Source organism: Hippocampus guttulatus, chromosome 5, assembly GCF_054856545.1.
Source record: "Hippocampus guttulatus isolate MCC_2025c chromosome 5, RoL_Hgut_1.0, whole genome shotgun sequence".
In the NCBI taxonomy this organism is placed as follows: Eukaryota; Metazoa; Chordata; class Actinopteri; order Syngnathiformes; family Syngnathidae; genus Hippocampus; species Hippocampus guttulatus.
This window is the reverse complement of record NC_141265.1, coordinates 6,706,501-6,731,766: the sequence shown is the minus strand read 5'-3', so window position 1 is coordinate 6,731,766 and position 25,266 is coordinate 6,706,501. Positions and strand designations below refer to the sequence as shown.

At 41.8% G+C, this 25,266-nt stretch overlaps 1 protein-coding gene and 1 long non-coding RNA gene across 3 annotated transcripts in view; one reads left to right on the top strand and one right to left on the bottom strand.

The window, feature by feature from the left end:
* Positions 1–4,683, bottom strand: part of fam222aa (family with sequence similarity 222 member Aa) — a 55,414-nt gene extending 50,731 nt beyond the window's left edge. For both annotated transcript variants that reach the window (XM_086111833.1, XM_086111832.1), the window contains exon 1: positions 3,810–4,683. The gene's annotated coding sequence lies outside the window, so the exon portion shown is untranslated. The remainder of the gene's footprint in view (positions 1–3,809) is intronic.
* Positions 4,684–7,874: 3,191 nt separating this feature from the next.
* On the top strand, positions 7,875–25,079 carry LOC147204815 (uncharacterized). The gene is made up of 3 exons (XR_015100979.1): positions 7,875–8,141; positions 8,221–8,304; positions 24,042–25,079. It is a non-coding gene; the product is annotated as an uncharacterized LOC147204815 (long non-coding RNA).
* Positions 25,080–25,266: the final 187 nt, after the last annotated feature.

Below are 25,266 nucleotides of genomic sequence, written 5' to 3'. Positions count from 1 at the left end.
GGCAGAAAATACGAGGCACTCGTCTGACACGCTCGGTGCAGCCGCAGTGAGAGCGCAGGGTCAAGCATCCGGCGCTAAAATAGATATAGTCGTGGAGGTATTGCTGCTAACTATACAACAAGGCAGCAATGTCATGTCAGGCTGTCTCTGCCCCTGCAGCTGAGCAGAGAAGACCTTCACACACACTCACACCCACACAAACACAAGCATCCATGTAATGTCACATCCCATTTTCTCTGCGCACGGCCTCATTCGCAATGACTGGTTGAAGGGTGTGTTCGTCCCACCGCAGCGATGATTAGCGGCTAATGCTTCTGTTGTATGCCTTTTCATGTCTCTATATATTGCGGCGAGCGCAATAATCAGGACAGTGGAGGTGATATTAAATCATGTAGCAGTGTAAAGCAAAAGAAAGACAGGATGTGTCTCTTTTGTTTGCCTGCGCGTGAAACTTTTCAGGAAATTAAACACTTTGATCAAGAGTCTAATGAGCAGCTTAGAGAGGAAATGTGGCTTCAAGTGTCTGCTGATGTTGCCAGGTTTAAAGATATATTTCTGCCTGTCTGGTTCAAAGGCATAGTATGTTTTTCATCATGCCTGACATCGAGTGAACGTATGGACAACAGATCTGTCCCCTAAATGTTATTAATCAGCGTAAAACGTGCACACACACACACTCAAACTGTGACTATTTTAGTCATTCTAATTGCTAAAATGAGATTGGCTGCCTCCGGGTAGGTGTTGAGACAATCAAACCATGCAAGGATTAAAGAAGAGATTAATACACAGAGCAGGAAATTAAACTTCAGCAACTTAAACGATATTCAAGACCGCTGCTCTCTTTTCACTGCAGGCAGCTGCATTAATAAGCGCCGAATATGTTAAGGTGCCCAAACTATCAATCAATCAAACTGATGTGTAATTTAAGAAAAGGCCTTTTTTTTCACATTAATTTGGTTGGTGTATTGCTCAAATATTCTGAATGGCTGAATGAGTAGCAGATGTGATTTCAGTTTTTACTTATTTTCATTGCCGCATTGTTAAGGAGCTGTGGGGCAAATTACAGAGATGGCATACTGATGGTACATTTAATATGTATTCACAAGTCCCCTTTTACTGTCGGGATGAAATGGTACTAGCCCAGATGGAGCGCGTTTTTTGTACTCGGGCTAAGAATTCATGCAGTTGCTGGTTTCCCGAAATAATCTTCGTGGTTGATTTATTTTGTGTACCTTTGTAATTAGCAAACAAAGTGCATGCGTTTGATAAACATTTCAACTTTCCCTGACGTATCTCTGTTATGTGGACCCACACATGACACAAGACAGTGCGAGCTGTTGACGTACTGAACGCCATTCACAGCCGGTCCACAGAGTCCAGAAGGCTGTTAGCCCACAAGCTAGCAGGCGATTAGCACCTCTTATCGCGACGTGACGACTACGTGGGATATATTCCATCCAGCGAAAGGAGGATAAAGAGGATGTATTTGTGTGGCTCTAACATATAGGCATATGCTAGACGTACAAATGTATTTCGACGGTTGAAAGTTTAGCAGGCTGTGTTTTCACCGCATTTGGCTGACATGCTCATTGCACCTGAGTGCTGGGAGAACATTTTTCATTTTTCACCATTTTGAAGCCTAATTTTATATAGGTGGAGATTTTTTTTCTTCATTATAGGCTTGTTAACAACACTCTTTCCTGTAGTATGTCAAATTTAGAAGACTTTTTTTTTTTCACTTGACAGGAACGTTAATAGTCAGACAGAGTCTAATGCAGAATGGGATGCTGGCTCAATATGTTTTTAAGTGTTATCACAATTTCGTTGTGTTTTATGCTCGTATGACTTTTTAGAAAAGTTGTAATGCCTGTCTCCTCTAAATGCTCCAAATATTATAAAACCTCAGTTCATTTCTTTTTAACGTGATTGTCAATGAACAAATGTTACTTGTTAGTACCTGTTAGCTTTACAGTTCACAAAGGCTCTCTGATGGAAACTGAACCTGGAACCTGAACCTGAATTGAAGAAAAGAATTGATTTTCAATTGGAACAAAAAAGCTGATCCGCATTCCAGGAATGGATTGTGTTTAACCTCAGGAGTTCTACTGAATTTCTTAAGATTGAACAACAGGAAACAAGACAAGCAAAACGAGACACGAGTTGAAAACTAAAGTCTGCAGTATGACATTTGAAGGTCTAAAGTGAGAGGAAAATAACAAAAGGCTTCAAAAGCAAGTGAGTGAATAAAGAGGCAAAAAAGAGAGAGAGCGAGAAAGAAACTCCAGAAAGGTAATTCAGTGACCTAGATATTAAAGCTTCTCTGTCACGCTGTTTCTCGGTGCCTCGTCCAACCATCACATTGAGTTAAGACAAGCATTATGCCGGGAAGACTATTTGTTTAGGTGAGGAGCAGCCGCAGAGCTAATATGAGCACAATTTGCTCAGCAGGTCAGAGGCGCAGAGTGGAGGAAGTAAATGAGGCAGTTGTGCCCCCTCGGGTGCAGCCCCCTGCCTCATACATCACTGGATGTTTTATTCAATACAGCCAGGAAGGCTCCGTGGCAGGTGCCCTGGCTGGGGTGCATGTTGGGAGGGGTGGAGGGAGTTGGCCATATTACATTCAGCCAGCAACATGTCGACAGGGCAGAGACAGACTGGCTCCAGACAGGGGGAAACATTACTGTGTATTCCAAGGATAATGCTAAAACATCGTATGCGTGCAGACGTTTTTGCTGCACAGTCAGCGGAAATCATATCACGATCCTTCATATCTGTACTGGACACTTTATTACCCTGGCTCGAACCGATAATGCAGGGGTCTTCTTTCAGTCTTTTATATTATATGATAGCTACTTTGACAAAAGGCACATACGGGAGATTTTTGTGTTTTGGTACTGCTATGCGGCAACGCAGAATGTATAGAATGCAAATAATTTGACTCCCAAGTAACGGTACTTTTTCAAGACTGCACCCAACTTCATTATTAGTGACACACCGGCTGTGCAGTTAAACACCACCCCATATAACAACCTATTAAGATTTCATAAGAGTAGATGGAGATACGTGGACCTAATAAAGTGAGTAATAAAGTGTGCATCTGCGCGCATAGGAAGCTCATTCACGGGAGCTGAAAGTGTCTGACTTATTCCCGTTGAAATGACAAGAAAAAAAAAAGTACATTCAAGATCATCAGCCAGTGGTCGCGTTAAAGGCTGTGTGCGCGTGTGTGTGTTTGGCTGCTTGTGTCTGCCTGCAGAGGGCACGCGCACAAGCTCCCCCCCCCCCCCCCCCCCCATCATCCTTCCGAGTGAAAAGTTTTACAGTTGGACGCTCACATCTCGGGTGAATTTTACGAGACCTGCAGTAAAAAAAAAAAAAAAATCCTGCCATAATATGGCAGGAAGACTATAAAAGCGCAGTGGATTGTCATTAACACTCAGGGGTGAAGAAGCACTAATTGCAGCAGACATTTGCAGCGAAAAGGTTCGCACGTTTGGATCAGAGCCCGCAGGAGGAGCGGTACCGGCCGCGGAGGCGTTCAATCACACTTCAAAGTGGCTCCTGGAGCCTTTCGAACATGTCCGTTTTACGATTACGACACTTGTGTTTTATTATTGTGGCTCACACAAATGCCAACAATGGTCTTCCGTGCACGCGGGACATCATTAAGCAAGACCACCGCTTTTACGAACATTGACTATCTCGTTAGCAACTCAAAGACAGAGCGCAAGATTCTGACAAGTGCGTTCAACGTTGAAAGGGGGGAGCCCTTAAGACATGACTTTTGAATAATACATAAATATATTTACCATAAATTGTTCCGTAGTGCAGACTAGAGCTCCATGCAGATTTAGAACATTGACCGAGCAAAAGCTGTGCGCTCCCCAATTAGAAATGCTTCATTTTGCTCCGATCCGGCGGCGCTGATGTCAAACGAAGATGAAGTTTATCCTCTTCTTCGTCCTCCACCCGTAGCGATTTAAATCCCACACTTGACAAGCTTTTTGAAATTTTCTCGGACCGACTGCCAAATTCTGAGCGGAGGGCAAACGGTGCAGAAAGATACAGGTCCTCGGAGAAACGATTGCGCACCGCAAAGTGCGCTTCAAGCGGTCGACGTTTCTCCTCCGGAGCGAGGTGAAAGGTCCTGGGTTGCTTTTAATTTCACTCGCTGTTATCTCCAAAAAAAACGAGGCTGTTAGTGGAAAGATTGGGTGCCTGATTTATGCGCTACGAGGTATTCCACAATTCCAAGAGAGAGAGAGGAAAAAAAAGATCCAAGTTGTTACGCATTGGTTTAAAGTGGTGTAAAAATGACAATTTAAAGGTGAGAATAAAATCGAGGCAATCCTGTGCGAATGGCGCATTGACAGATATCAAAACTGAGACCGAAAAGGGGGAATCTTCAGGGGCTGGTGAGGAAAGGAAAAAGAAATCCCGACGATCCGGCTCCGCTCGGTCACTTTCTCCCCTCGAAGATGTTTTTGCCTCCACATCCACAATGTGGATCTCCGGCTGCACTTGCGCACTGACCTCACCCCGTGTTGCTCTCTTTGGTGCATGAACCAATAAAGGGAGAGGAAGGGGGGGGGGGGGAGCAAAAATAAAAAACAAAAACAAAAAAAAAAAGGTTGAATTTGGATGAAAGGGCTGGCAGCTCCGGGATGCGGCGATCCTGCCCTGGTGCCGAGCTGCTGAGACTGACAATAACCCGGAACGCTGCAGCCCGTCAGGCTGCTCAGACCGCCCACCGACCAATCAGCGAAGCCGGCCAACACAAACATTCCCACGGCTCCGCCAATCAACGATAATTGACGGGTGTTACCATAGAGATGCATGGCGTCTGAACGTCTGCAACCACGTTGTTTACCGGCGTAAAAAAAGGGAGAGAAAAAAAAGACACGTCTAATATTAATTGTCGTGGCAGAATGCAAATTGAGATCTTTAATCACCGTTTTATCCTCCGCTGCACTTCATTCATCTTTCGGCAGCATACTTAAAGGTTAACTCTGACATGCCTTATTGGAGAGAACTCAAGTCTGACAACAATACTGAGAAATAAAACGACTGCTATGCCACCGCAACCATACAAATCAATGCAATAGGACTAAAACTAAAACGAATAGAACCGCCTTGTTTTTCGCATAGTGGATTAGGTTGCGTTAAAAGTCACATTTAACTCATACAGAACAGTATTTTTAAAAATATTTTTTTGCACACAGAGGATAACCCTTGTACAGTAAAACACAAATTTAGAATATATATATTTTAAGGAACATTAACGAAAGTTAAGACAGCAACAAAAATTGTCAGACTAAATATCTTTGTTTACACGCGTGAACTAGCATATAGGGTCACCAAGCGGGGGATGACTAATTATGTAATTATATTTCTTATATATACACAGGAAATTGGTTGCATGGAACTTCTTCAGCAAGTGGATTCCCTCACATTTATCAACAATGCTTGTATCTGTTCCATTACTCAAAAGACAATGTGAGTTCTGCTAACATGCAGCCTTGTGGTGCGTTTTTTTCTTCCTGTTCGTTTTGAATGTGAACTTTCTAAATAGAGCGTTAACAGGGTTGAACGAACTGCAATTTACATATATTTTGCAAATGCAGACCGAGACGGCCTATTACGTGTTTCTCAACTTTCAAGTGGAGTTCTTGTAGGGCGAAATGCTGGCATTTTTAGGCAGACACAAATGACGGCTCATTCCATAGCTAATCTTTTTTCATAGTCTTTCCATCCATCCGTTTTCTATATCACTTATCCACACTCGGATTGCGTGTGAGCTGGGAATATTTTGAAAGGTATATATGGATTTCTGCCAGCTTCCACATAAATGAGTCACTCACAATTTAAGGCGTGGTCATGTGACCGCCAAGCTCAGTTTGATTAGTGAAATGGAGTCATGTATCAAGTCTCTTAGATTGCGCAAGTAATAATAAATACTTGAAGATAAAAATATAAGTAGGGGGAGTGATGTCATTAAGTGAAACTGAGTAAAAGTTGTAATTCAAAAAATGCTCAAGCAAACGTAAAAAGTTTAATTGCATTAAAACTACTCTGACAATGTATCCAAAAGTTTACTTCAGACTGAATACAGCAAAATTATTTCTACACACCTCTGATTTGAGAGTGCAAAATAATGTACTTTTTTTTTTTTATCCGAAAATGCACTACTGGTTCAAAACAATACAATGCACATTTATGAACTAAATTCCATCCTATTTTGCGCACTTTTTCCAAAAATGTGACGCAACTACACTGTACGTCAATTTGCAAAATCCCATCATACACATTTCTGCCCGGCTTGAGTCAGCAAAACATATATTTTTAGAAAGAAAAAATGTCATAAGCAGCCTTGAGTGTTTTTCATCTTCATTCATTCTTCTTCTTCTTGCCAACACTGCACCGGGCCACAGACAACCAAAGGGGGGAGGACAAGCAATCACACATCATGGACTCATAATAAGCTGACGCTGGGAAGTGGGTGATGCAGCACTCAGCTTATGCCAGCGCTGATAAGAGCCTGAAAGTATTACCTCGGTCTGGCAGCCTGCTCCAAGAAATCCATTGTGAGCCAGGTCATCAATTCTGCCCTATTTGATTGCTCCCCAATGCCCGCTATAGATGCGTGTCACCACGCTGGCCACACTGCCGTTTAAATTCGCTTTATGAATTGCACTTTCATGCAACAGCATCATAGTTACACATGTTGCACCTGGCCCGGGATTTTATGAGAAAAGTAAAACGTGAAAGGCAGAAACGTTTCTCGACAATAGAGTGCCCAAGTCCATCCTGTATTAGCTTCAATCCCGTCTCCCTCCTTATTGCTGCTGAGCACACAACAAAGCCTGCGGATTTCAGTCCTATTACATATAGCATAAGGCTTTACCGTAAATCAAACACATGAACAATCAATAGAAAACAAGCCAATCAAGGGCAGGCGCCACGGCGGGCCAGGCATGAAGGCAAACAAGTCATTTGATTAGCTGATAAGCAGATGACTCAACAAACATTCAAGGCATGTGTACTCTGGTTTGATTAGTGCACGCCCAATACACAGAAGATTGGACACAAATACATTGTGAAAACACTCAGCTGTTCCAATCCCCCAAGGCGGCATGAGGGCACATAAAAACAATGAATTATTTATGGGGGAGACGAGCGAAACATCACAGTAGATAATTTACTGTGGGCTATATTAAATGGAGCTTTCAAAATAATATATCTGAGCACGTGCATTTCCCAGATATCATTGCTAGTGACACGCTGCAGAGCAAGCAGATTGGATGCGAAATTGTATTTGATAGCAATGAGCTCTTCACTAAAACAGCAACATGAGAGTAATGCCAACACTAATTGGGCCTCCTTCGTTCTTGTGATCAACGCATTGCTGCTTTGTCACTGTTAAGGTATAAAAATAAAAGAACTTCCAATCAAGGCAAGATTGGGCACGCCTCTGTTAAAAAAAGAGCTCACTATAAATCCATTCAATAAATCCACTCCAGCCTCTGTTTGAACAGTGCATCTCATAACTAAAGCCCTTTTTAGGCCCTGTCCAATGCTAACATTAGCGTCTGGCTTGGAGCTGACAGCCTTGTGTTGTTAAAATGTGTTCCTGAAAGTGAACTCACTTTAAATGAGCAAACTTTCCCACACACGGCAAAGTAACAGGGGGAGGAAAAAAAAATCAATGGCAACAGAGGCATGGAAAAAAGAGATAGCATTGATTTATCTACCATTGATTGTCCAGGATCGCTGCATTGTGCCCCGCGAGCGAAGTGCGTGCCGTCTGCCAAGGGATGGGGATGAATCTGTAAAGGTGTCAAGTGGTTAGAGGACGCACGGGTTATAGGCTGAGCTCAGGGCACACATGGGTGGCAGGCAAGGAGGAGTCGTCTGGAGTGGGAGCAAGGGCAAGGGGAGATCAGGAAGAATAAGGCTCGATGAGACGGAATATGCGCAAGAGTGACAACACCTCTATGCAGGGTTGCATCTTCATGGCGTTTCTTAAATTGTCTTTGAAAAAAGCAAGTACGATCTTTCTACGCTGAGAGGACAAATTAATCAGAAACAAACCAAGGAAATATTTCTGAAAAAAAGCCACCCTTGTGAGGATCAGAATGAAGGTATGATCTCTTTTGTAGAACTTGTAAACTATCACATTAGAGAAAGGAAAGAAATCATCCACAGAAAATTTGCCACCAGATTAATGATGTGACACCCGGCGACACTCTCAGATGCACAAAAAGTCCACAACAACAATAACAAGAAAATTCCCGGACATGTACAGTAAGTGCTGGCATTTGTTTTGAATAACTAAAGATTGCTCGGTTAAGAGAGAAATGGTCCACATATTTGCTTGATAATCATAATCATGGGACAAGGCCTGCAGAGTTGCACCGTCAGGAAAAAGTCTTTCTTCAAAGGCACAAATGGAATAGAAATGTGGTTGGCTTGTCTGTAAATTTAATCTAGTGTCTGAAGAAGCAATTTGCAATACACGTGCTAGAAAAATTCAAAGAGGAGGGGACAGCGTTTCAACACAGCAAAATGAATGAATCTCCTTAACATGAAGCATTGCGACTACTATGTATTGGAGAAATAACAAATAGCAGTGCTAGGTCAAAGTGAATATTTTGTTGCCTGTGAAAGAAGCATTTCAAAGTTTACTAAAAACAGTAAAAAAATAATAATAATAACACCTTGAGAATAAAAGCATAGAGCTTGTGCCACTTATTGACCAGCCCCTTTTCTCGTTGTTTAAGACGAAAGCATTTGGACCAAACAAGCTCCTGACTTATTTCGAAAACAAGTTAAAAAGTGCTGTGCAATCCACAATACAACATAAAAAACAATTTGACAAAAGGATAAATCATGCATGCCTGAACAAAGCTGAAAAATCAGCAACTCACTAAACGCAAGGTCATAAACGTACGCCTTTAGAAAAGGCTACATTAAAAAGAAGACAATGACCTAAACTAAGTTTCAATCAAGCCTCCTCGAAGATCTTTTTAAGAGGCGCGCAGGTTGTTGACATGATTGATGTGAGGGGTTGATTACAATGAATTCAGTTTTGGAGTCATTCAGTTGCAAAAACGTTTTATGACATGCATTCCATGTCTTAGATCGACAAGTTAATATGTGGGCGCTATCTAGAGTGTACTGCTTCAGAGGCGTGAATTTTGCTTTCATCTGCATAGCAGTCAATATCATGTCAGAAAAAAAAATCTCTCCAAGGGGAAGCATTTAGATGACGAGTAGGCAGGGACTTTAAATAGAACCCTGGGGGATCCCAATATGAGGAGTGCAAGTGAGGAGGAGGCCACACCGAGCCTGATGCAGAAAAGGTTGTTTTGACAGATAAGATGTGTCAGTGCCTTTTACAAATGTTGGCTGTCGGGTTTTGCGGCTTCAACTACTGTCGATTTATGGCATATTTGGTAATGTCAAAGTTTTGAAACAATATGTTTTATCTGTTACCTCATCTGTATTAACCACAACATAGCACAAAATTATTGGTGATCGGTATCGACTGAAAAAGTAGTCGGCCTCATCGGGAAATTACGAGTAAATGACATTAGGTGGCTCGATGTTGACGCCAAATATGTAACACAATTTTGAAAGGTTGATGGCCAAATGAGTAAAATAAAATAAAACAAACACAAAACAAAAGAAGAGCCTTATTTGAAATGTTGTAATTACTGTGTCATTTAAGTTTATTCAGTGTGGAGTGAGAGGTGGTTGCCTGAAAGAAGAGTAAGCATGCAGAAAATTCTTCTGTTGCAAGCTTGACAAGATGCGTATATTTTGCAATATTTTATGTCTGGCTTGGCGAATAGATGTGTCTCCGGTATGTAGACTTCCTACTGACAGCCAGATGTTGATAGGAGGGGAAGCCAGGACAGGGATCAAGGGGCCAAAGCAGCCATGCGGGCCTGGTTGAAGAAACACTCTTTCACTTAGATAAACTGAAGTTTTTACGACATCCTTCGACCTCTTGTGTGTGCCTGCTAGAAATCACATCTTAACGGACACCAGTGAGGATTTGTGCTGCAATCCTGCTTTGGTCCAAGACATCCTCTTACCTTAAACACAGATCAGTTGGTTGCCAAATAGTGTTGCCACACCAGCATGAATGATTGCTACCAAAAGTAACGTTTCCGGGCAGGGTTCGAAAAGACAGCAGTTCTGGGAAACATCGTAGCCATGGTTGCCATTGTCAGAATAATAAGTGAAAACAAGTACCGGTAGTGGTTTCGGGTTCAGTGGGGTTTTTTTTTGGGGGGGGGGGGGGGGGGCAAAATAAATAACTAAATAAATACAAGAGAAAAGTTAAAGCGCAAATATCAGTTTTCAGCTTGTTTGGGTTGAAAATGAAGACTAAATTGTAAAATGGAGTTTAAAACGAGGCTCAATTGAAAGGTTCTTTTATTTATTTATTTTTTAGATTGATTTATATTTGCAGCTCCAAATAAAGAGGGCTGCCAAAAGTCACAGTGACTTACTGTATGCCATCCCCCATTGGCTCGTACTCCCTTGCTCTGTATTGACATCATTTAATGAAATTGATTATTTTACTTTTGGAATATGGGTTTGCATAGGACAAGATTTTAGAGGCGTTTGTCTACGGGTTCTTAAAACTACTTTGAAATAAATGAAAGGCTGGGACGAGGATGGTTATCCTCTTTTGACAATCCTGCAAATTGTGTTGATTGCTTTGCAACCTTGTTTTCATTCAAGGTACACAATGGGGGTGTCTGTCTGAGTCCCCCCCCCCCCACCCCATCACCCTCCCCTCCACACCATCTTGTTTAATCTTCAAAAGCATCTGGTTTCCTGTATGACCAGTCAGAGATGAGATGTCTTCACGATACACCGCCCTCAGCCTCAACAGTCTCTCGCAGGAAGCCGTGAGCAAACATGCATGCGCTCCAGTCACAGTTGAGGCTGTGTATTAGCCGTTGTGTTTGAAGTGTGTTCTTATGGGAAGTTGCTACAATTGCTGTTCACGAGAAATACAATTATAGCAAAAATCTTATTAGCGACAGCCACTCTGATGATTAAAAATAAAAAATTAAAAATTCAGAACAATAACAATGTGTTACGAGCATAAGGAGTTAGTATTCAGGGATTTTCCATCACTTTTAACAGCTGTGCCTTTTCCCAAACAAATGCAGTTTTGCGCTTCAATGTATTTGTTCTAGGTGCAACATTTTGATTCACAAACCGCGATGCGTAAGTGCTTATTTCGAACTTTGCATCGCAGAATTTTATTGTAGTGAAAAGGATATTGTTGTATGGTTGTAAATAACTAAAACATACCCTGCTAATGATGTTTTTAAAAAAAAAAATAGCCCCCTATAGACAAAAATTGAAAATATAATGATAAAATCGCGACAAAACCCTATGCGCACCTTCATGTTTATTTTAATTATGTAACATATCAATGGTGGTTTCCAATTCAATTAAAACTGTCAGACTGGCCTGACAGAAGTACATTAGTACCTAAATTGATCTTTGAGAAAAAATGTCCTTGAGGCAGATGCTGAACGCACAGTTGCAGTAGGTGAATGTGGTAACAGTGTAAAGCGCTTTGAGTACCCAAGGTATAACGTAATACATAAGTGACAGCTATTTACCATTTAGATACGCTGGCCTCCACTCATCTGCGAAACACCTGGACTAACCTGCCTTTGCACTAATTTATGCGCCCACCTGAACCTGATTTACGCCTGTCACAAAAATACAGCCCTGAGTGTTATCTAAACACAACATTGGAAATAAATCATGCTACCAACATAGTAGCCGTAGCTAACATCGGCTTGTTTGCGGTGCATGTCGCGTACATTGCACATCTCATGCATGTTCACTTGTGAGGGGCCTGGATTAGGGCAGGGATTAGTCAAGCAAATCTACTACATTCAAACCTTACCGGCAGTTGTAAAACTGCAAACTCCACTTTAACCCTTTCATGCACCATGCAACCTGATAACATGATGAGCTATCCACTGTCGTAACCGCTGTCCATGAACGGGTTAAATTGTCGCGATACTGTGGACGAGTGGAAGCATTCCTGAGGTTGAGGGTTCAAATCCAGGCTCCGGCCTTGCCATGGGGATTTGGGATGTTTTTCCTGTGCTTGTGTGGGTTTTTTCCCCGGGTAATCTTGCTACTTTATAAAATACCTCACTTCAGAAATTATTTGTACCCTGACAAGATTATTTCCAGAATTTAAATGAAAACCAGATACCTCAGAGAAAGCCTACAGCTGACCGGAGATGAAACGTGGTTTATCTCACCTTGTCAGGTCATATGTCTCTATTAGAAGGAAGCAGAATCGTGCCAAAGCATAGGGAGGTCATACACAGTGTCACAGCACTCACACCTGGGACTGTTGAATCTCATTGTTGCGCCTGCTCCTTGTAAAAAAAAAAAAAGAAAAAGAAATTGTTCTATATGGTAAGGGAAGTTATATTTCAGAAACTGGAAGGGGGTTTAAAAGCAGGTTCCCGCATCTAGCCATCACAACTCAACAGAAATGACACTACTCTCAAGTCCACACATACAAGCTTGCACACGTGCATGCACACACACACATCAGCTGGTTGAGGCAGGTCTGCCAAGAACACAAACGCTCCTCCTGTTATTTGAGAGCTTCTCATGATCGCAAGTCATCTTGGAACTGGTGTGTGTGACAGGTGAAGGTCCTCTGACTTCACTCGGGGTAGACTGATCTGATCTGATCGAGTGCATCGAAATCGCTTGATATTTTGCCTATGATGCAAAATTCGTGATCGACTGCCATGTCATAATTTGCACGCTCTATCAATGCCATTGACTGCTTCCACAAAATAAGACATGTGGGCGTAAGTCCCGTGAACCTCCTGCCACGCACATTCAGCCAATCATAGATGCAACCAGCTGGCAGGCATGTTTGAACTAACACGGAAAGAGCTCTGATGTTGACACAGGAAGATAAGAGACATTCTGTGCTCATACCGAACGTAAAGTGAGCTATTCTCGCAATGTGATTACATATAGGGCCCGATTTTTGTTCCTGGCACAAGTCACAGTGAAATTCTGCACATTAGTGGAATTTTGTTTCTTTTGGTATAACAGACTTGGGTGTAACGGGCATTCACACCTTTGTGCGCCATTGCGGGATGAAAGGTAGTGTTTTCCCAGACAACCCTTGCTGCATCCCTAATTTGCATCAAAATCAAAATCTTAACAAAAAATTGTTAATCTTAAACTGCAAAAGAAAACAAATAAGTGCATATCTTGTCGTACAGATAAAGGTGCTCATTCCACCATCTGATGTAATGTGCAACGAAAGGTGAAGAAGCTGCTGCCAAACTTGCCAGTAATGAATCAAAGCACAGAGTAGAAAACAGTCCTTACTGTGCTTTTAGTGTGGAGACCGAGACATGTCTGTGGATAATGTCCCCATAATCCAAAATTTATCAAAAAAATCGACCGACCATTTCCTACACAACTGTTGCTTTAGTTGACTTGTGGGTGTATCAACATGCGTCTTAAATGTTGTTCATGTCGTGTATTTGAAAAGGCGCAATTTTGACGCAACTCTTTTGTATTGTAGTAGAGTGTGAATTTGTACGAATGTCGCTACCAGTGAGGGCAGACAATATAGACTGAACAAAATGTCATCCAATGATTTCTACATGCGTAGGCGGTTGAAGGACACAATTGGCTCGGTGAAATGTGTTACAACACAAACGATTTGGAGGAGAAACTCTGTGTTAGTGTTGAAACAACGCAGGAAAAAGAACTTGTGAAAAGCTTAGTGCTTATTCATGAGTGGTAATAAAACATTTTCAGTTTAGAAAAAAAGTTTGAAGCACTCCAAGGTCAACTTTTCTTGAAAGCTTTCATTGAAATCATTCCCACTCTGCGAGCATATTTGATTTTGTTAAATTCCTAAAGTGATGTTGGAGACTGTCCAATGTCACAGCGCACATTAAGTTGAACTTTTAAGCATTAATTTAATTTCAAAATACTTTCACTGAAAAATAATGTGACAATGTTTTCAACTGGTTTGATATTCAGATTACAAGTCTGACAATGAAGTTGGCAACCACTAACCACTAACACTCTAACAGGCCCTAACAAGCTGCAGAAAAGGTATGCACTCTTTAATTTCTCAAGCTTCCTAATAGAAACTGTGCAGCAGCTGCTTTAAGTTTTTTTCATGTTGAGGCGGTTGTACAAGGCGGCAAGGGGTGGCAGCTGCTACTGCCACCACATGCCTTGCCACCCCAGCTGTTACTCCGACTGTTGCCAATAAATATGTCAATAGCATCCATCCATCAATCCATCCATTTTTTGATCGGCTTATCCTCACAAGGGTCACGGGGGGGTGCTAGAGCCTATCCCAACTGTCTTCGGCCAGATGCAATCATCAAAAGAGCCACATATGGCTCGCGAGCCATAGGTTCCCTACCCCTGCTTTATAGTAAGCATGAGACTTGGTTTAAGTTTGACTGTTTTTGTGATTTTTACTGCCTTTGTTACGATTAGTTTTTGTTTGTTTGTTTCTGTATGACTTTTTTGCTGCATGTACACAACTGTGTGTACACGATGTGCTATAAATACAGTTGAGGTGAGTAAATTGGCTTCTTTGTGAACATATCTCATAAATATAGAGGGTGTGATACATTGTGACTAAATGTAGATTGTCAAATATCTAATAAAAATGTACTTTTTTATTGTAATTGATGAGAATTGTTTTTGTATAGCCTACAAGGACCGGTTTAGTGCTCAATATTAAACTGTTATTTATGTGACATGCATAAAACTTGCCAGAGAAAGCAGAAAATGAAACCTTAACTTGAAGTGTGTGTGTGTGTGTGTGTGTGTGTGTGTGTGTGTGTGTGTGTGTGTGTGTGTGTGTGTGTGTGTTGGGGGTGGGGCGGGGGGGTCCCCAACCCCATCCCCCTTCCCGAACTGAGACTTCTGCAACCCCTTTGCTACCCATGTTTCACCTTTCCAGAGCCGCCACTGCATTTCTCAGACTCCAGTGGACAGAGGGTCATCCTCTAGTGCTCAGCTCGGCCCAATTTTGCACGTGATAGAGCTCTATCAGTTCTGACAGCACCCTAGAGCCGACTGGGATTTGAGAACTCCCTCCTTTCACCCCCAAAACACACACGCACGCTCTTCTGCTGTCTTTCTCTAAAACGCACGAAGGACAGGGATGAAAGGCGGAACAAAAGCTGTCAAAGCAAAGAAAGGAACAGGTTTGACGATATCTGTCAAGATGCTTAAGGACAATAGGATACTTTGTCTCTGGTTTCATTATTTGCTCTCGTTTAATTGGAGACAGACAGCTAATCACATTAGCAGCAAACCTCTCCACAAGTCAAGCATCGTCGTCTCCTGGAGGCAATCACCATGAACGCACTTGTCTCATTGAGTTCTCGGTCTGCAAACTCAAGTCTCTACAAATTGCCTTTGAAGCAAGTGAACATTGAGCACAGATGACTGCACGGTAAATATACCATTAGTCGAAATACTTTAGCAATTATATAACCGGTGATGAAAAAGACAATAATATGTGATTCGGATGTACAGTATATGTAGAGGGTCGGTTTCAAGCAAGTTTTCCAAATCTTATTGGCAAGGAAGCTTTTACTCCTCGACTAACGCGAATGCTAATCATCCAGTCAGCTTCCAAAATGTTTTTGCCGACCATTCCAAATAGCTTTCGTTGATTCATTTCCAGATGGATTTGAGAAACAAACCATCTGCCATGTCAGATTAGCGAACTGGCCAAATGGCTACGAATCCGTTGCTTTTGCACTTTCAAAACTTTGCTGACCATCTTTATTTCATGACAGAAAACCAGCTCGTGTAATGCCTTGATCTAGTACCTTGTTCTTACTAGAGCACAAACCGCTGTGCTGTTTGCAGACACTGATGCTCTCCACAATGCGGTTGGATGAAAAAAACATGACGGCCGTTATTTGATTTTTTTTACACCCTACTGAGTGCTGTTCTAGTGAACGATTGTCATGATATTCATATAATATTCTATTCCAAATGTGGTCTAAACTTAATCTGGATTTTATTTGTATACATCCTTATGCAAGGGTGACACTGTGGTTGGCTGCTTAGCATATCCACCTCACAGTGCAGAGGTACCGGGTTCAATACTGGGTTCTGACCTTCCTGTAGTTGTACTTCCATGTGCTCCCTGTGCCTGCGTGGGTTTACTCCGGTTTCCTCCCACATTCCAAAAACATGCATGGCAGGTTAATGGGACACTCGAAATTGTCCCTTGGTGTGATTGTGAGTGGGCATGGTTGGTTGTCTGTGCACCCTGCGAATGGCTGGCGACCACTTCAGGGTGTATTCTGCCTACTCGACAACTTTTTTTGCACCGCGGACTCGTTTCATGGAAAGACAGACTGTATTTTGACAGAGCTGCAGGAAAACAAAACAAAAAAAATATCCTCAGTTGTCTGTGTGTTATTGGATATAATGTGGCAGACAATTGTAGTCCGGCGATGGCGAGTTGAAATTCCTCAGTAAATTGGTCGATTTGAAGACAAGATACTATAAGCACGTGATTATGTATGAGTGATTTCAAGCTTTAAATGCAGATATAGAGGACTAAAATAGACAAATCGGTTCAAACCCAGCATGCAAACAAGGGACGGGTGGAACTGCAAGAATTTGAGACATTTCAAGCGCAGGTTGGAGCGCTCACGACGTGCAAAGCTCACGCCATGATGTCGCAATGCCTCCCCTCGCGCAAATTGTCCCCCTTTCATACACGCACACCACATGGACGATTAAGCCCCGCTGCCAACAAACATATGAATAGATAAAAATAATCATAAAAAATACAGTGCTTCATGATCTTTCACTTATATATTCTGCTTTGACCTGAAGTTAAAAAGTTCACAATTTAAAGTTTATGTTGACTTGCAAATATGTTGTTTTCTGATGACAAGCAGCCAGGCCATTCATTATCATGTCTCATTTATCAGAGCTCCCACTGCTGTTTGGACGAACTTATGTACTCCACAATGTGGCTGGACAGAAAAACGCGCATATGACACATACGCCATGATTATTATTTTTTGGTTGGCTTTTGTCCAGTTTTGCTCACTTAAACCTTAATGGAGACGTAGACTCTACCGAGTGCCGTTATAGGAATCCAAATGTTCTTTCGTCTGTCTACTTTTAGTTAAAATTTACATCCAAAGGTGAAGGTGAAGCTGCATTATAATAACACCTTGACCCCAATATCGCAGTGTGCACACTCCCTTCACTTCTTCCAGCTGTTCTGTCTCACAGTTTCCACCTGACTCATTTCTGTCTTTCTCTACAATTGTTTCTAACCTTTGACTCCATGCACCACTCTTAATCCCTTTTTTGATTCAAGGAAGGATGTCAGCTGAATTATTCAGTATTCATATTTCCATCTTCATCATCCCTCCACACTCAACTCTGACCTAAAAAAAAAAATGCTGCCTTTCGTTCTTTCACGCGATGAATTACTACCCTATCTTCTGTGAGACCTTGCCAATCTATTAATCTAACTTGCCATTTACTGTCTTTTTTCTGCAGCTCTGTTAAAGGTTGGCTGCCTCTCCTCTCTCTCAATCTGTCACTCAGTCTTTGTGTGCAAATCCCACATTTTACACCCCCAGACTGAAATATTCAATTTGGATGCCATTTGTTTCACAGTTGGCAAGGGGGGAACATACGCACTGTCCTTTGTATAAACTGGGGCTCTCATCACCAAATACAATCACCCTTCACCCAGACTAGAGTTAACTTTGCTCTGGAATGAAACTGCATTTGGTTTTCACATCCACGGTACTGACTAGCTCTACAATGAAATCCGCATGTTATGTGTGAAGAGGATTTTACACCACTCTATTTTTTAGATCAGGGAACGACTCTCGGTTTGACAGCACTTCATCATTTTGTCATGATTTCAGTAGATGACAACATTTAAGCGGCCCGGTGGTCCAGTGGTTAGCGCGTCGACCTCACAGTGCGGAGGTGCAGGGTTCGATTTCGGCTCTGGCCTCCCTGTGTGGAGTTTGCATGTTCTCCCCGGGCCTGTGTGGGTTTTTTCCAGGTACCCCGGTTTCCTCCCACATTCCAAAAACATGCATGGCAGGCTGATTGAACACTCTAAATTGTCCCGAGGTGTGAGTCTGACCACAAATGGTTGTTTGTCTGTGTGTGTGTGTGGCTGGCAACCGGTTCAGGGTGTCCCCCGCCTACTGCCCGAAGACAGCTGGGATACGCTCCAGCACCCCCGCGACCCTTGTGAGGATAAAGTGGATAAGAAAATGAGATACTCCTCTGAGATACTGACTATCAATTTGAAAAAAAAAAAATTTCAACCTACAATTTTTCATCATTATGAACTGCACACAATGAACGATTTTGTGAGCCTACTATAGTAAGATAATAAACTAAGTAAGGTAGTAGCAAGCTAAAATAAGATAAGTACTCGTAAGTTTATCGCAGGAATAAGGAATTATACATTTTTTTTGAATTCATATATTTCCAGATGTGTTTTTCACACAAACATTTACTGTAATTCTCACTTTCCATAGCATAGGTTAGTGACAGAGACTTCAGTGCGTTCCGACCTGCATACAAAACAGGCCTCTGATTACGCATTTTGTAAACCGAGGACCCACGGCAACAACAACACACTTGAGCTTTTTGTTAATCTGGCAGTAAAATAAATACAACACAATTTTGGTACCGGTACATTAAAACTATGCCACTGTTGTACCTGAACAAGCTCAATGAATGAAAGTTCATGAACCCGTTCATATTTTGGGCAAACGTGAACTGTAAATGTATGAATGGGAGAAATACCTTATTTAGCACACCAAACCACAGAGACTCAAGCGGCCGCACGCTTCATCAAAATGTAAAGCATGATGGCAGATCGAAGGGGAGAAAAAAGACCCCGTGGCGTATGCCTCAGAATTAAAAAAAATAAATAAATAGTAAAGTTGTGTTTGTTAGCATGAGAGTGTTTTCGGTTTGGAATTTGCTGCATGAGCTGTGTGTGTGTGTTGGAGGGGGCGGGGGGTTGTGCTGGTGAAAACATTTGGTTGGGAGCAATTTGAAGTCACAGGTGGGTTGCTGTTTCATGGTCACTTAAAGAATGGGGGCCGGGGGTGGATGGGTTAATTAGAGTGTATTAAGGAACATAGCTGCAGTGACAGCTAATTTCCTCCCAAAGCCTGGTTCCTAAACCGGCCTATATTTTTGCTCAGAAATTAAGAACAAAAGCCATGTTTTTGTTTCGATTCTAAATTCCATTAAAAAAAAAAAAAGCAAACATTCAAGCAACACATTTTTCCTCATGTTTTAAGACGACAGGGCCCAAGTTGCAGTGGCTACTGTGGACTGAATGGGTGGCAAAAATTTTGGATGTTCTTAACCTACCATGTTTTGCAAAATAAATTATTTTGCAAGCCTTCAAATGTGAAAGCCAATCAGGAGAAAAGTGACATAGATTTTTTTGTCCTGATTTGCATTTTATGAATTCATATTTGCAACAAACTTCCATGCTCACGTTGCGCACGTTTCAAAGATGACTCACAAAATACATTGTTTTTTGCCACGCAGTCTAAAAGCTATTCTAATACGCTGATCCTTGCAAACTAAAGTGCCAACAGTTGACTTAATGCCCCATCACCACATCAAAGCGTTTCCCCTGCACAGATATACTCAAAATAGGAATCGATGATAGCGTCGCTTTCTGGTTCAAGTAATGCACTGCGCTGCCTTACCTCATGCATGCTTCGGGCCCATCTAATCTCTGATGTCACACTTTCCATGTCCTCAAGTAACACCTCAGCTCCAACTGAAAATGGCGACAATCCGTTGCCCGGGGAACAAACTTGTTCTTGGCATCTGTCATGCAAAAAAAAAAAAAACAACAAATAAAATTAGGGAAGCTGATCGACACTGCACGCTGTTATGACAGTGACGGAATTCAGCTAAATTAGAAGAGAGCATCAGAACACTGTTTTTGTTGAAGAGAACGTCGCCATGATCACGAAGGCCTCACAAGAAACTACTTCGCTTTAAAAGAGAGAATGAAAACTCTTTGTTCTTGCATCTAAAAGAATTTGATGGAAAGAGGAAGGGGAATGTCTCGTCTGGCAAATTAAATCAACGAGAGCTTGTGCGTACCCAGAGACCCTCACATTTTCTCCTCGGTGGCTTTAGAACACCCTTCCTCCTCCTCCTAATGGAAGGGAAGCAGAACAGATGGGACACAAATTGCACTTTCATACACCTCAAGGTTCAAGGCAATTTCCCCTCTGCGCCTGTGAAGTTCTCGGATTGCCTCTCCATCCTTTGAGCCTTTCACTAATCAAAGGGGTTAGGGTTTGTTCGGTGCCCCGGCTTGTACACTCACTCGCTTGCACACACATTAACACACGCGTGGACACACACCCAAAAGCACACGCATGACACGTGAATGCAACCACGTACCCATAAAAGCCCTTATTACTTTGACCACCCTTCATGTTTTGACTAGTCATCTGTGGGAATCATTTTAATGATGACATTGATAGCATCAAAGTCTGTGCCTCCAAAAAAAAAAAAAAAACAACAACCCAAAAAGCTGAGAAATGATGTCTGCGCCACACAATCCTGATGTTTGCTCTTGAAGGCACATGAACATTCGGATGTGCTTCATAAAGTAGATAATTTTCTCATCAGAGATTATCGTGTCTGTAATAGGAGTACGGCTTCCATTACGCATGCAAAACAATGCACCAGTGATAGCGATAGTATCATGACACAGCCATTTAACCAGGTATGTACATTACCGTCAATGTAATTGAAACTGCGTATCCTCTTGCATTCTTAGATAACCAAAAATGAAATAAATAAAATAACTAAACAATTTATTTTTATTTATTTATGGATTTATTTTTACACAACTCTAAATTATACAAAATCCAACACAAACTTACGCAAATGATTCAGCACTAGAAGTCACAGTGATCACTTTATGCGATTTACGTACGTTTGGTGGTTGATCAATGTCAAGCAGACATACTGAAAGAACGTTTGACGTTTAGGAGAGTTTAAGTTTTGCTTGAGGTTTCTGCATCTCGGCAAAAATATTTGGGGCATAGAACAGTTTAAGACAAATATTTTTATTCACATGGTATATGTGAAACAATACTCCATTCATTCGGGGGAAAAATGATATGAAGGCACACTTCTTGTGTCCAGGGCGATTATGAACTAGCAAAAGACTATTTCACACTCAAAGCTAAGGTACCATAAGGAGATTTAGTTTCAACATGTCAGGTGTTGTCAATGTGTGGCCCCTGTAGCAAAACTCCAGAAAGTAATGCAAAATTACATTTTGTAACAAGCGGTTACAAAACATTACATGTGAAAATGTTTTAAGTGGTTGTTTCCTGTTGACAGCATATGGACGAAAAAAAAAGTCTGCATTTTCCTGACGTGGTTAGCTGCTCATGTTTTCATCGCACAACCACAAGACGATTCGGCTCGTCTGTATCAAAATTCTTCTGTTAGCGGCAACAATACAAAACTGTGTGATATGAATGTGCGAAATTCTACAAAGTTTTACTTACTCCAATGCTGTCAGCAGCCATCGCCTATTTGATTTGCTGCCGTCGTCGCATCCCAGGAGCCGCTGAGGAAGTAACCAAAATACTTCATGCAATATTGTTTACAATGCCATTAACAAACAAACATTAAGGCCCATTTGACTAAATACTGCTGACAGATAATTTGGTGATCAATCTCCATAGCAACCATGCCCATTAATTAATATTGCACTTGGAGATTTAGACGGACGATAATTATTATGGAGTGTGCACTATTGTTGTGAGAGGAGAGAGGTGGGGAGGGAGTTTGTAGGCACGGTTGCCACAGTGCACCAGCATCTTTCATTTCTGGCCTTTGTCCCACACCAAGAGGCACAGCCCTGCTCTGCATACCAACCACGTGGTTAACTGTGTCCCCAAAGCAATTACAGACAATTGCGGAGGTAGTTAGCGATTAGTGGATTCAACGTAATGAGTCTGCTGTTGCCATGGCGATTGAAATTTTCAATAATACTTCTCTGAATGAAGAGCCCTTTAAAGAGAGAGAGAGAGAGAGAGAGAGAGAGGTTTTAACAGATGGAGGCAGATACAGGTATAGCCGATTTACTACTACCATTAGTTTGTTATTGACTGCAATTAGTACTTTTCATGCACACTGTAAAATGGGGGAAATAGCCAGACAAAAAAAAAAAACCAACAACAAAAACACATTGTAATTAACCTGCAGAAATCAATGTAACTGCAAAGCTCAGCATGAACTGCAGTCTGTTTATGGCTACGAGCAGCTGGTCCGGGCGGCTTGAAAACAACCACAAACTCATTTTCAAGGTCTCCACCTGCTCTATCGTGTTTTTGGATCTTATTTTGAACAAGTTGTGTGCACTTGGCTTAAATGCTCTTCCCTCAACCGTCAGCCGTAATTATTTGCTCAGTCATATGTATATTGCACATAGACATTACCATCTGTGCTTTTTGTCGCTTCGGGGCCAGAGTTGACATATTACAGTGAGAAGGCTCATATTGAGTAGGATAATGGATTCCAAACTACAGCATTTCATATCCTGTGTAATTTGATCGCTATTTAGTCCGGATATCTGATGCCCGCTCCTCTCCCTTTATGAAAATGTGCGTGCAAACGGGGGCCTGAATCCAAAAATGATTTACGGCAGATTCATGAAGAGAGGCCAAGGGGAGAGAAACAGATTAGGTAGAAATCTGGAGAGATAAAGATGAGACGTCTGTCTGCCGCTGAGGGCAGCGAGACAAGTCCCGTCTATATCAAGCTCAGGGAAATGTGCTCAGGGCCCTGACAGACAGCATAGAACCATCTCAGAGCTGACACAGACATCATCTTTCGTTTCTCCTCCTCGGGCAAGGGGAGCACTGTGACATTGCCAATTATAAAGTCTTTAGGGTGGCCTTCTACTTTACTTCGCTTCACCCTCATTGTCATTGTACTGATACGTTCCTAACTTTATACACTCATTGCGGAAAAGCATTTTAAATGATTTGTTAGAAAAATCTTTTTCATGGAATTAAAATTCAATGTACTTTGTACATCATCAATTGTTTTTGTTTTTCGTTTAAAGAGGAATTGGGTTTTCCACAATTTGTGACGTATAAACTGTGCAACGCAATTGAAAAAAAAAGAAACTGAGATCGTGTGGGTGCAAACGTGCCCACTCTCATATCCAGTGATGTGGCTGTTCTCAGCATTAACAAATTTAAAGCGTTTCAGATTAAACCCAACAAAAGATGAAATATTCTATTGTCTTTTTTTTTTTTTTTTTTTGCTTTCTGGCAGAAATCAAAAGATTTCGTGCTTTACACTAATGCCCCTAATTTTCGTGCCCAGCACAAGTTTCACTGCAAATTGCAGTCTACCTGTGTGCATGAGTGGTGTTTTCTTTCTTTTGATACTTGCCTTGACGAGTGCAAGTAGAAGTGGGCGTTATGGGAGTGAACGCAGCTGACTCTTGGCAAATCAATCCGTCTCCCCTCATTCTCTTTATATTGAGGACATAGAGAGCCGAACAGTCTACATGGCAAGTCGATGCAGGAGATTGACGCGTGCAAAGTACATGTAAAAGGAAATCCAAGATCTCCACTTCATCTCCGCTTTTGATGGGCCTTTGCGTCAGTGTGTGACGAATGTGTTTAAATGTGATTGGTTTATGCTGAATACAGCTTCATTCCCATTGATAAGAGGGTGTGCGCATGTATGCAATCATGTTTTGGTGTCTTCATTGTATATTTTTACTTCTCTAGAAAATACTTCTTTTTTTTTTTCCAAGTGAGTTCTACAGTTTATATGAGTTGAGCACTGACTGGACTTACATTGAGCAGCTAGCTAACCGGCTATTACCTTCCATCACTGTCATTTGTGATCCAGACCTTTCTCTGCTTCCTCTTTAGAAGTCAACCACCCTGTCAAGTCAACCCCACAAGAAGCCTCATCTGCCCGTGGGACTTCGACTGCAATCTTCTGTCAAGCTGCTGTTCACTGTCAAGCCGGACGGCTACCAGCTGGAAACCAACCAGAGCAACTCCTCCACTAATATGGCGGCTTAAATGTTTGCAAGGCGTTTGGAGGACATCTTAGGCTGATAGAGACAGACCACAAAAATCCGAGGGTGTCTGCAGAGAGGTTTACTGTAACATTGACAAGCACATTCATCGCATTCTCTTTAGAAGGTTCCAGGAGGTCTTTGAACTTGACATGGCCCCAGCGCTTTAAATTTCTCATTAGTTATCCTGATATCCAGCTGGTAGTTTCTCTTTGCCATGGTAAAAAGCAATCGTTTCGCAGCAATCGTTGGATAGACCCATACAGTATCTAATACCTAGTGGTCATCCCACATGAACACGAAAGTAGCCTGGAGACTAACAGGTCGATATAAACGGACAAACAAATTCGAATTTTCGTGGTAGCATGAATCCGAAAGTCAAAGACTATTATAATGTTGTACTCACACAAGATTTCAGCGAATCCCGGGAGACCTCAGCATACCTCTTAAATTCGGCTAGCATGTCCAGTATTAAGTTTAGCAGCGTCATGCCAGTTAAACATCGTGCAACATTGAGGGAGGGGGTTGACTGCTAGGAGCAACAGGGATGAGCATAGAGTCGAGAACGTTTGCAGGTTTTATAGTATCCTTTTAATGTATTAGTGTTACAATTGGCAACCTATTTGAGAACATCAACGATGTTGAAATATTAGTTCAAATATTACCTGTGATGGCAACAGTTTGACCGTGGAAAAAAATGGATCAATTTACACTTTTTCGATATGGAAAAATGTTTGACAATGTATATGTGGTTAATGCTAAAACAACTCCAAGCGCAGTACTGGCACAGTGCAGCCGGGATTCTCAACTGATGGGTCAGAACCCAAAGTGTGTTGTGTCCCATTTTGGAGAAGTCACACACAGCTAATAAAGAGAATTACCTGTATTTGTATTCAGATCTTTTTTTTTTTCAAAAAAGTTCTGACATGCACCCAGTTCCCACACAGAACATACAATATTGGCTAAGCATTAGGAAATGTTCGTAACCAGTTCTCTAGCCACAAGCTAGTCTGTAAGCAATTACAGTGCAGCTCAGTGTTTGCTAACGGACGTCATAGCTCGCAATACGCTTT